This window comes from Nyctereutes procyonoides, unplaced genomic scaffold (genome assembly GCF_905146905.1).
Source record: "Nyctereutes procyonoides isolate TBG_1078 unplaced genomic scaffold, NYPRO_anot_genome, whole genome shotgun sequence".
In the NCBI taxonomy this organism is placed as follows: domain Eukaryota; kingdom Metazoa; phylum Chordata; class Mammalia; order Carnivora; family Canidae; genus Nyctereutes; species Nyctereutes procyonoides.
In genome coordinates, this window is record NW_026575133.1 from 50,214,088 (window position 1) to 50,226,975 (window position 12,888).

The following is a 12,888-nucleotide window of genomic DNA, read 5'->3' on the forward strand; positions in this document are numbered from 1 at the left end:
GAGCACTATAATTGCAGGATGAGGATAATTGAATTTTAGAAAAACTCAGGGCCCAGCTAGTCTCTTCAGGAGTGGCATAAACAATCTGGCCTGCTCTGGCTTTGTTTCAATTCTTTCTTTTCCCTCTCTACCCAGTACTTAGGAACAAGCTGCCAGTGTGCCCCGGAGTCTTCCTGCTGTGTGCTCCAGGGATTGTCTGCTTTCCTCTTATCATTGGCACTGCCAGCATGAGGGTTCTCTCCAGAACTTTCAGAGTGGGATATAGTCCCCCTTCCCTGGGCAAATTCACAGAGACACTAAGTGCCAGGGTGGCATTAGTCATTGAGGTAAAACTGGGACATGGGTAGAAACCGGCTCCAGTTCTGCTTCAAGACCTTTCCTTTCTGTCCCCAACACCCAGGTGGCAGCTGGTATAGCTGTAGAGGAAATAATCATGATGTCCAGCAGAATAGAACAATGGGAGTTTAATGGGTGGCTTATTTTCTCAAGAAATTTGCATTTCCGAGGCCTGATATCCATCTCAATAGGAGTATCCCACACCGGAAGAGACTCCTAGGAGAAGCCTCACCCCAAAATTAACATTTCTCCCACTTTGGGATTAAGAAATGTAGCTCCCTTAGAGAGCCTGATTATTTGGGGACGTTTAATTTGAAAGTAATACATGGTTTATTTGGAACTTGAACAGGAAATTTTTGTTTTATTTTTTTAAAGATTTTATTTATTCATGAGAGACACACACACAGAGAGGCAGAGGCACAGGCAGAGGGAGAAGTAGACTCCCTTCGGGGAACTCGATAGGGGACTCGATCCCGGATCCCCGAGATCATGCTCCCTCCCTGAGCGGAAGGCCTACGCTCAACCGCTGGGCACCCAGGCGTCCCTGTTGTTTTTTGTTCTTCTGGCTGGTTGAAATACGCAGAACAAACATCCTATACGGGTGCATCCCTTTCTGGACTCTATTTCAGGGACGCCCGGGTGGCTCAGTGGTTGAGCGCCTGCCTTTGGCTCAGGTCGTGATCCCGGCGTCCTGGGATCGAGTCCCGAATTGGGGTCCATAGGAAGTCTGCCTCTCTGTGTCTCTCATGAATAAATAAATAAAATCTTAAAAAAAAAAAAAACCCAAACAAAATAGACTACATTTCAGATTTGAGTTGGGGGGTGTGGGGCGTGTGTGAGAAGTTTTTTCCATTAATCAAAAGTGTTAAAATATATACGCACATATAGGGTGAGTAGCAGTCTTCACTGCTGAGCGACGGAGGCCAGGTTGTAAGAGCTTCCCACGCTGAGAGGGAAAGGTCTTAATGGGAGTTTCCAAAGGAAGGAGGAGTCTGGGGCCCGGGTGAATGAAGAATGGAATCCATGTCAGGGCTGGAGGACGAGGCAGGTCCGGCTGGGATCCCAGGGAGCCGGGCTCTAGCCGGCGGCCAGCTGGCGGGGGCCCCACGTGGCAGGCCCGGGGGAGCGCAGGGTGCGGTGAGCGGGGGGCGGGGCCAGCGGGGGGCGTGGCCGGGGGCGGGCCCTGCCGCTGACGCGCAGGCTATATAGCGGGGCATGCGCGGCGTGGCGGGGACGGCCGCAGGAGGGGGGGCAGGGGCGCGCGGGCTCCCTCCGCTCACGCACCGCCTGAGCTGCCGCCGTTGCTGCCGCCGCCGCGGGCCGCCCGAGGGCCTGGCTTGGGAGGTCGGCGGGGCCCAGGCGGCGTCCGCCGGAGCTTCAGGTGAGGGCGTGCGCGCGTGCGCGCGGGGCCGCGCCGTGCTCCGGAGTGGGGCATCGCGCCTCCAGGTCTCGGGGTCACCGGGTGGGGGCGGAGGCGCGCGCCCGGCGGCGCCGAGGACCGGGAGCCCCGCTCCGGATTCCGAAGCCTCGGGCTGGAGCGGGGAGGCGCCCCGGAGGACCCGCGCCTGGGCCGGACGCTGGATGGAGGGGACACCTGGCCGCGCTGCCGCGGCGGGGGTTACTTGGTGGCGGGGGAAGGGGCTCGCAGCTGCTTTCCCTTCGGCTGGAGAGCGAGGGATGTGGGGGCCGGGAGGGCTGTCCGCATCGTCTGTAGCCGCCCCGAAAGGCCGAAAGGCTTCCTGGAGCCCGTAGGTAGGAGCTCAGGAAAGGCAGGGAGTAGATGGGCAAATCTGGTGGGCGGCTCCGGTGGGACCCTGGTGTCCGGACTGGGCTTTCCGCGAAATGCGTCGCCCCAGCCCACCGCACCCCGCCAGCCCACCGGCCAGCCGAAGACCGATGACCCTGTCTTCCGGCTGCCTGGTAACTGGAGCTGGAGAGCGGCAGAGGAGGGATGGTGCTAAACCCTGACCTGGCTTACCCCGTGGGCATGGCTTTTTTAGCTATTTTTGGTCCTACCGACCGAGTTGGGCGATGTGGCTGAGGCTGCCCTCTCTTGGTGGGTTAGGGCAATGGGACAAAAGAGCCATCCAAGCAGTTTCACCATGTGATTCTGAGATTCAGTTAAAGCCAAGAATATTTTCTCAGCTCGGGGTTGCGGCTTCCGTAGTGAGGACCTCGTGTCTGCCAGCGCCTGGGTGTCCAGTAGGACCGTGTGGGCATGACTGCAGGAGGGCAGAGGGCTCACCGGGGCCATAGGAGCGGCGAGGGTAGGAGCAGCTTTGAACCTGACTTTTCTTCCTGGAGGCACCCTGGATTTGGTTTTGTCTTTAGAATCGCTCTTCCCTGGGAATCACAGGCACGTGGATGGGCTGCTGGGAGGTGGTGGTGGTGGTGGTGGTGGTGGTGGTGGTACAGGTACAGTGTGCTGGGGACCGGCCTGGTTACCCTGGTCTCTGTCCCAGCTCTGCTCCTAACCTGCCCTGTGACCTTGGGAAGGGGGTTAGTGCTAAGGTCAGAATAGATCTATCTGCAGCATCTGTGATTAACCCTTAACTCTTAAAACAAGAGCCACAGAAACTGAGAGGAACTTGGTGGTGAAGCAAGGGAAAGAATGTCCAGAATTGTGACTTTTAAAAGCTGTGATAAAAACGACATATCCCATTTCTTGTTGGTGGCCCAGAGGTGGGCTTTTCATAAATTGTGTGGTAGCCAGGAGATAGATAAGTGCTATTCTTTCTGCCTCTGGTTTGCAGGTATGACTAAAGGGCACCAAACAGAATTACTGGCCTTGTCATTTAGGCAAGAAGAGTAAATAAAAACTGTAGGCTCTGTGACTCTCCAGTAAGTCTGTACGGAGGGCCTGGTTTGTGTTCAGCTCTGCAGGGCTCCTGCTGGGTGCAAAGAGGGGATGGATGAGACCTGGCTTCTGCAGACTCTTGATGAGGAGAGAGAACATCCAGACAAGAATAATAAGGTAGCAACACAAGAGAGGCCATGCTGTTGTGTTCAGTAAGTTTAGCGAAGACAGCACTCTATTAGTAGTGGTGTAAGGTGGTGGGACAGTCTGGGCTTTTGAGCCAGATCAATCTGTTCAAATCCTGACCCCATTACTCAACAGCAGGGCGGTTTTCTAACCTCTGTAGGCCTGTTCTCCCTACAGTGAAGCACGCTGTGATTGTTCTTGGAACATCGTAGAGGTCTCATCATCATCTCTGTGGGATGGAGTGTATTATTTAGGGGTCTAAAGCTGATAGGTAGGTTGGGTTGTAGGAGTGGTATGAGTGCAGACTTGGGGTTGATCCATCTCCTCCTTAGGAACGTGGTTGCAATTTCCATGCCTTTTCTAGGTAGGTGGCTTTTCTGTGCCCTGCCAGGGATTGTCCCACAGAATCACCGAGCAAAGGGAAAAGAGGGTTGTTGTTTTTTTTCCCCTAACCTTTAGTTTTAGGAGCTATTCTGTTTTCTTCAGGTAATTGAAGTACTCCTTTTCTGAGCCGATAATAGGCCAGAAAGACTAACAGTGGGTTGGAAGCCTGTGGGTATAGATCAGTCACTGGGCTGGTTCTGTTTTCAGTTCCTTCCCACAGTTTTCCTTACCTCCTCGTACCCCACTCTATGCCAGGAGGAACCTGAATGCATGTCCAATAATCACAGGATCTTGGGATCTGAGGAGTGGTTCTGTGAATAGATGGTATATGTCTGAGAATTGGAAACTCCTCCCCACCATGCTACAATAATTCAGCCTGTTTGCCTGAAGAAAATAATGAATGCTTAGGCATTTTGCAGAACTACAGCTAAAGAAACTAGATCTGTAGAGGTTAATTGGTATTCCCAAGTCACATTGCTTGCTAGTGACCAAGGGACTTAATGGAGAAGACTGAAGAAAGGTTCTGTTTTTATTCCTAAGCGTGAAGATAAAATTGCTAATTCTAGGGATCCCTGGGTGGCGCAGCGGTTTGGCGCCTGCCTTTGGCCCAGGGCGCGATCCTGGAGACCCGGGATCGAATCCCACGTCGGGCTCCCGGTGCATGGAGCCTGCTTATCCCTCTGCCTGTGTCTCTGCCTCTCTCTCTCTCTCTCTCTCTCTCTCTCTCTCTATCATAAATAAAAAAAAAAAATTGCTAATTCTAGTCTTTTCCTTGAAAAGGTGAAGAGGAAGGAGCTAGTTATACCGTGTACTTATTTAGGGGAAAGGAAGTTGCTTTGCTTGTGTGGAAGTTTCCTCTGGAGAAGTCTTCTACTTCTCTTTCCAGAATGCCTTGAGACATGTGAGGGTAGGGAGTGGATGCGGAAGGGTCATGCTGCTGGGGCCCCAGCCAGGACTCACTAGATGTCTACAGTGGGACTTTTCTGACCTCGAGACTGGCGGGTTGGCAAAATGCCAGCAGATAAAGCAGTCCAGAGTCTGCTGCCAGCCAGGGGCCTCATGCCCTCCCAGGGAACCAGCAGGGCAACCTCACCACAAAGTCTCTGAGACCCAACTGCCTTGTCCCCACCCTTACTGTGGTCATTGAGCCTCCCAGAGGCAGAACTCTTGTGGGCCCTCTGAGACCCACCACCCTAAAGCGAGAGGAAAAGTGCCCACAGAATCAGCCTGGAGAGAGCCTGGCATGCCCAGTTGTGGGAAACAATAAATATTCCCTGCCTTGAGAACTCAAGTTCTGGCTGTGTTCTCAGGCCTCCTAACCACCTTCGTCCAGCATCTGGCCCTGGAGAGTGTTGGGGTTTGGTGGAATGAGAAGGTGGCAGTCCTAAATTTGTGCCTAGGGGCTCATAGGCAAGGCACTCAGTGTTAGTAAATAAAAAAGTCAGCTTAAAGTAGGGAGTTTTAAACAATCCGTATTTTAAGCAATTTGTTTAACTTTAAAAACCTACGCATGTATTTTTTTTTTTATTCACTACTGTGATTTAGGGCTGAGGCCTTTTCTTTGGGTTTCTGGGTACCCTAATTAAACTTGCAAATTGTCTATAAAAATCATACCTATACATAACCACCTGCAATTTTCACATTTCCTTTTTTTTTTTTTTTTTAAGATTTTATTTATTCATGAGAGACAGAGAGAGGGGGGCAAAGAAGCAGGCTCCATGCAGGGAGCCTGACATGGGACTCGATCCTGGGATCGAGGGATCCCCTTCACATTTCCTTTTATTTTATTTTTAAATATTTTATTTTAAAGAGAGTGAACACCTGCCTGCACAAGCAGGATTGGGGGGTGGGGGTTGGGAGTGGGCAGAGGGAGAGGGAGAAGCAGGCTCCCTGCTGAGGAGGGAGCCCCACACAGGGCTCAGTCCCAGGACGCCGGGATCATGACTTGAGCTGAAGGTGGAGGCTTCATACCTATACATAACCTATACATACCTATACATAACCACCTGCAATTTTCACATTTCCTTTTTTTTTTTTTTTTAAGATTTTATTTATTCATGAGAGACAGAGAGAGGGGGGCAAAGAAGCAGGCTCCATGCAGGGAGCCTGACATGGGACTCGATCCTGGGATCCAGGGATCCCCTTCACATTTCCTTTTATTTTATTTTTAAATATTTTATTTTGGGATCCCTGGGTGGCGCAGCCGTTTGGCGCCTGCCTTTGGCCCAGGGCGCGATCCTGGAGACCCGGGATCGAATCCCACATCGGGCTCCCAGTGCATGGAGCCTGCTTCTCCCTCTGCCTGTGTCTCTGCCTCTCTCTCTCTCTCTCTGTGTGACTATCATAAATAAATAAATTAAAATTTAAAAAAAAAATAAAAAAATAAAAAATAAATATTTTATTTTAAAGAGAGTGAACACCTGCCTGCACAAGCAGGATTGGGGGGTGGGGGTTGGGAGTGGGCAGAGGGAGAGGGAGAAGCGGGCTCCCTGCTGAGGAGGGAGCCCCACACAGGGCTCAGTCCCAGGATGCCGGGATCATGACTTGAGCTGAAGGTGGAGGCTTAACCAACTGAGCCACCCAGTGCCCCCACATTTTCTTTTCTTTTATTAATTTTTTTTCACTAGGCTCTGTTCACGTAGTTCAAGAATCAAAAGGTTAAAAAACAATATACACACTCACACCTAGTGAAACATCAGTGAAACATCTTACCCTTGCCCCCTTTTTTAACAGATGGTTCAAGTTAGCACTTTAGACATGACATGTTGTTTACCCTTTGCTGTTTTTACCTCCTAGCTGTATTGGATCTTTCCATATGGGCACAGAGAACACTTGGGTCATTCTTTTATTGTAGTCACATATTCAGGATATGGAAGTACAGTGATATTTTAACCAATGTACGTAAGTCATCTCTCTCTGTCTCTGAACTTGGGTTATTTCCATTATTTTGTCTGTTTTGTTATTACATAAGATGCTGCAATGAATAACTTTGTACAAATGGTATTTCCTACGTGTGTAATTATGACTCTAGAAGAAATTCTCAGAAGTGGGATTGCCGGGTAAATGGACACAAACATCTATCTGTTCATTAGTTTTTCTTTTCTTTTTTTTTAATATTTATTTATTCATGAGAGACATAAAGAAGCAGAGAACATAGGCAGAGGAAGAAGCAGGCTCCCTGTGGGGAGATGTGGGACTCAATCCCAGGACTCTGGGATCATGACGTGAGCCAAAGGCAGGTACGCTCAACCATTGAGCCACTCAGGTGCCCCCCAAATTTTATTTATTTTTTGAAGGTTTTATTTATTTATATGAGAGTACACGCACAAGAGTCAGGAGAGGGCCAGAGGGACAAGCAGACTACTGAGTGCAGAGTCTGAGACTAGGGGCTACATCCCAGGACCCTGAGATCATGACCTGAGCCGAAGTTAGGTGCTTAACCAACTGAGCCACGTAAGTGTACCCATTTTTCCCCTCCTTTGTTACATGCCTTTCTAGATGAGCAGTTCTCAGACTTTTTGATCCGAAGATTCTTTAATAATGTCTTTTATGTTCCAAATCTCTTGATTTTCGCTGTGTTAAGAATTAAAATCGATTTGGGGCACCTGGGTGGCTCAGTCAGTTAAGCATCCAACTCTTGATTTCAGGCCTGGTCCTGATGTCAGGGTTGTGAGATTGAGCCCCATGTTGTGTTCTGAGCTGGGTGTGGAGACTGCTTGGGATTCTCTCTCTCCCTCTCCCCCCACCAAAAAATTTAAGCAGATTTAAAAATAATAAAAACATTAGAAGTAAACATAAAAAACGTATTTTAATGAAAATATCTTTTTTCCGGGGCGCCTGGGTGGCTCAGTTGGTTAAGCACCTGCCTTCAGCTCAAGTCATTGATCACAGGGTCCTGGGATCGATCCCTGTGTCAGGCTCCCTGCTTCTCCCTCTCTGCCATTCCCCCTGCTTGTGCTGTCAAATAATTTTTTAAAATACCTGTTTTCCTAGATTAAAAAAAGCAGAGAACAGAATGGCGTTGCTTTTACATTTTTGCTGATCTACAGGATTTCAAAATAGTCATTGATTAGATGATAGCAGAAATTGTAATAGCTATAGTGTAAGTTTGCTGGTAAAGACTCAGTTGAAGTCTTGAGAACAAACTAAGTTAATCCCTGAAAACACACATATTTATACTCTAAACTTCTACCTTAGAAATCTTCACAAAACTTAAGGCCACTGTATTCACCATACTTCATGTAGCCTCTAAAAATGACAGTGAAGAGACTTTTTAAAATGTTATTATAATGAAAATAGTTTTTATCTGCTAGACCTCCTGAATGGGTCTCAGTGACCCCAGGTATCCTCTAAGACTGGAATTGCAGAATTGCTGTGCTAGAGCATTTAATTTTCATAGAAACTAAACCTTTTCTTTCTGCACTGACATTTCAGTTACTACTTAATAAAATCATAACCACAAAAACAAATAAAACTAGCATAAAGATGTTTGGGCATAGGCTCAGCAGACTTGGTAAATGTGACCTCTGCTGGTGACAGCAGAGGGGCCATTTGCTGGAGGACATACTGGGGCAGAGGTGGGGGGTGGGGCAAGCCAGTGGAGCTCAGCTGAGAGCTTCCACCCAGTGAAGATAGGCAAACTCTGTCTCAGGTCTAAAGATGCTTGCAGAGTCCATGCAGAGATGCACTGAGTACACATGGAATGTTATGTGCTGTCTTGTGGGTTGTTAAGCTACAGTTGAATGAAGCAGGTGAGATACTTCGACTGAAAGAAGGTGAAGGGATTAGGGTAGGAGTAAGCGGGGAGAGCTTTCTGGAGGTGGAATTAAGCCAAATTTTGAAAGCTATGAAGAAAGGAAACTGAGGAGTCCTGGCAAGGAGGGTTGTGTGAATAATGGCACAAAGAACATACTATCCTGGAGCAGGGGTGCTCAGCATAGACCAGAGGTTGATAGCTGGAGAAGAAAGAGCAGGTGACAGGCATCACTGAAAATTTAGGTTGGATCCAGGGGTTTTGAAGGGGTCTGGAGTCTAAGGTACTGAAACTCACTCTGAGAACCCTTAGCTGTTTCCATGTCAAGCACTTAACTGCCCTCTTTCAGCAGCTCTCTGTCTCAGGGTCCAGCCTGCTCTTATCCAGAACAACTCTGTGGCTCCAAATCTAGATCCTCTGCACCAGTCCACTTAAACTGCCACCTCCTGCCTCCTCTTAGCCCTCAGAGGCAGGGAACACTTTTCTATCCTGTCTCAACACTGCCCTGTCTACCTTAAAAAGCCTTTTACAGAAACATTGTGGTTAATCATATTCCACAGCATCTCCAAGCAGCGGTTGGGTGTGTTTGAAATTTTTACTTTTTTTTCTGATTATCAAAAGTAAGGCATACTTATTGTAAAGAAGAAAGTAAAGAAGTTTTGGAGAAAAAGACTGTAATCCTGTGACCCCGAGGCAACCTCTGTTCACAAATTGCATATTTCTTTGTCATTGTTTTTCATGATACAATTGGGTACCCATCCCCTACCCCCTTACCTTGGCATCACATTTTCTCCTTAAGGATTTAGTCTGCTTTCTGGCTCTCTAATAACTTAGGCAACTATTTCCTTTTAAACTTTTTATTTTGAACTAATTTTAGACTTAAGGAAAAGCTGCAGAAAATACAGCACAGCAGAGTTCCTTCATATCCTTCACCCTGTACTGTGTAGTACAATTCTCAAGAACAGGAAGTCAACATTGGCAAATATTATTAACTAAGCTATAGGCCTTCTTTAAATTTTACCAGTATTTTCGCTAAGGCCATTTTCCTATTATCCCACGTTACATTTAGTAGTTATTTCTCCTTGGTCTCCTCTAGTTTGTAAGAGTTCCCCTGTCTTTCCTTCTTAGAATGGAGTCATGGCATTTTGGGTAAGAATATCACAGAAATGCTGCATCCTTTTCAGAGCATCCTATCAAGGCATTCATGACGTCAAGATGTCTGATTACTGGTGAGGTTTTCCTGGATCACTTGGTTAAATTGGTGTCTATTAGAATTCCACACTGAAAAAAAGACTCTTTCTCCCATGGCGAATCCTTTTATGCCTCAAATCCCTTTTACCAGGAGGATCCTGTCTCTTTCAAGGGCTCACCTGATTAGTTGTGGTCACATAAGGTAATTTCTCTATCTTAAGGTCAACAAATTTGGTCAGCTAACACCAGCAAAATCCCTTTTTGCCAGAGATTGTAACATAATGACAGGCGTGATGTCTCATATTGACAGGTCCTGCCTCCACACAAGGGCGAGGGTCACTGGGGTCATCTTAAGATCCCGCCAGTCATAGCAAGAGAACCCCAGATCAAAATAATCAGACCTTAATTCCAGCACCAAAGCATGAGTTTGCCATGACTGCCCTAGCAAATGATCACAAACTAGGTAGCTTGAAACAATAGAAATGTATCCTCTCGCAGTTTTGGAGGCCGGAAGTTTGAAATCAAGGTGTCAGCAGTACCACACTCCCTCAAGGCTCTAGGGGAGAATTCGACCTTGACGCCAGCCTCTGTTCTTGGCTCACTCACTCCAATCTCTTCCTCCATCATCAGATATCGTTCTCTGTGCCTCTGTCCAAATTCACTTCTACTTTATCTCGTAAAGATGCCAGTCATTAGATTAGGGGCCCACCCTAAATACTGGATGATTTCATCCTAAGATCCTTAACTAATTATATCTGCAAAGATCCTATCCAAATAAAGTCAGATTCTGGAGTTTTGGGTAGACATGGATTGCGGGGGTGGTATTTTTCAAACCACTACACTTAGGATGGAGGAGGGAATGTCCTTTGTGGACTGTCGTTCACAGGGCTGCAAAAGAAAAAAGAGGCTTCTTTTTAGACCTAAGACAGAAAGCAGGCCTTGCTATTGAGGCAAGGGCCCAACCTTAACTTGCCTGCTCCCCTCATGTTGACACAGATCTGAGAAGTAAATATAAACTAGAAAGCTGGCCTCTGAGGTCCTTCATGCTTGGGATCCATACATCTTGCAGTACCAACAGCTTGCCTGTGCATGGAGCTCTCACTGATTACTAGTTTCCCTATAGGATAGGCAGGGCAGAGATGGTGGGACTCATTTGGTAGGGGGAGGCAGGATCTGACTTCAGAGAGTTTAGATATATCACAGAATGTTATAATTTAGTCACGTCCAGTCCAGCGGTTCTGAAATGTCAGACCAGTGCTCCAGCCCAGTTTCAGGTTGATCTCTCAGAACTTGATGTACAGATACCTGGATCTCACCCAAGATGCTCTGATCCAGGAGAACTGAGGTAAGGCCCTGCTCACTGGGGTGGCCAGGTTAGGAACCAACCATGCACAAATGTAAACCATCCCAGGGCAGATGAGGACTGCCGCCCACCTCCAATTCTTAAGATCTTTAAAAAGAAGAGGGAAAAGCCTTCCCATTTGGTCATCATTAAGCCTGTCCCATTTCCTAACTGGAATCTAAAATTAACTTTCTTCTTAAAAGTAATACATGTTCATTGCGGAAAATGCAGATGAATAAGAAGATAACAACCATTAAACCCATCATCAAGAGATAACAATTAGACATTTATAGTCATTTTCTGTGAATGTATACAGCTTAAGGAAAGATGGTCTGCTCTGCCTACAGTTTGATAGGTTCTTTGTTTCCGTTTACCCTATCATGAACATCTTTCCATGTTAATCTTTCCCCAAATAACTAAGATGTATCAAACAGTTACTGTGTGTTGGGCACTGTATTTATATTCAGTATCTCATTTACTTTTCTTACCTGTTCTTCAGGAGGGACCATTAGTAAATAGGCTTTGTTTTTCTGTATAAGGAAAATAAGTCTTTTTGACTCAGGCCTTGAAACTAGTGAAAGCAGATTTAGAATTCACAATGAAGTCTGTCTCACCTAAAGCCGAAGCTTCTAATCTCTGTGCTCAAACTATACAAATTTTGTTATATGGATTACCTTGTTCTAGCAGTCCCCTTCTCTTGTGCATCCATTTATTTATTTTTAAGATTTTTATTTATTTGACAGAGGGAGAAGGCGAGAAAGAGAAGCAGGCTCCCTGCTGAGCAGGAAGCCTGACTCAGGGCTCAAACCCAGGACCCTGGGACCATGACCTGAGCTGAAGGCAGATGTTTAATTGACTGAGCCACCCAGGTACCCCTATTTTAAGGTGGTTTTTTTTTTTTTTTTTTTTTTTTTTTTTTTTTTTTAAGATTTTTGTAGATGTTAGAGCATATGCACATGCGAGCATGAGTTGGGGGAGGGACGGAAAGGGACCAAGAGAATCTTGAGCAGACTCTGCGTCAAACACAGAGCCTGACATGGAGCTCAATCCCATGACCCTGAAATTATGACCTGAACTGAAACCAAGAGTCAGGTGCTCAACTGACTGAGCCACCCAGGTGCCCCTAAGATTTTATTTTTATGCAATCTTTACGCCCACTGTGGAGCTCAGACTTAAAACCTTGAGATCAAAGTTGCATGCTCTTCTGACTGAGCCCATCAGGCACCCCTATTGTGCATTTAGATGACTGGCAACTTTATACCATTACAAGTACTGCAAGAATGCATGCTCTGTGAGGGTAACATTTTTGTTTTGTTTATTGCTGTATTCCCTATGCCCAGAACAGTTGGCACTCAATAGATAGATGTCGAATGTATGTACACTTCTGTAAAGTCCTTAAAGCTGAATACCCTCTTGCAACATGATTTCCATAGGATGAATTCCCAACGGGAAGTATTGGGACTTGACAAGAGAACTTAAAAAGTTTTTTTCTGAAAGAATAAATGTGTAAAAATAGCCAAGCAATTTAAAGAAAATGGGGTAGTTGGGTGGCTCAGTCGGTTAAGCATCTGCCTTTGGCTCATCTCATGATCCCAAGGTCCTGGGATCAAGCCCTGGATCAGGCTCCCTGCTCAGGGTAGGGGAGTCTGCTTGTAGGTTCTCTATCTCTGTCTGTGCCAAATAAATAAATAAAATTAAAAAAAAAATAAAGAAGGAAGTAGTGAAGTTAGACTTGCTTTACCAGGGAAAAACATGGTGACATTGGCACAGGAGAGGTAAATAAAACTAAATAGAAACCTCCAAAACCAGACTGCAATGTGTGTAGGAATTTAGCAAATGATACTATTTCTGACTAGTTTTTTTTTTTTATTTCTGACTAGTTTTGATCTGATTTTGAAC

General features: G+C 46.6%; 1 protein-coding gene across 2 annotated transcripts in view; it reads left to right on the forward strand.

The window, feature by feature from the left end:
* Window positions 1–1,588: 1,588 nt before the first annotated feature.
* SLC39A14 (solute carrier family 39 member 14) overlaps window positions 1,589–12,888 on the forward strand; it is a 47,055-nt gene continuing 35,755 nt past the window's right edge. For both annotated transcript variants that reach the window (XM_055299853.1, XM_055299852.1), the window contains exon 1: window positions 1,589–1,717. The gene's annotated coding sequence lies outside the window, so the exon portion shown is untranslated. The remainder of the gene's footprint in view (window positions 1,718–12,888) is intronic.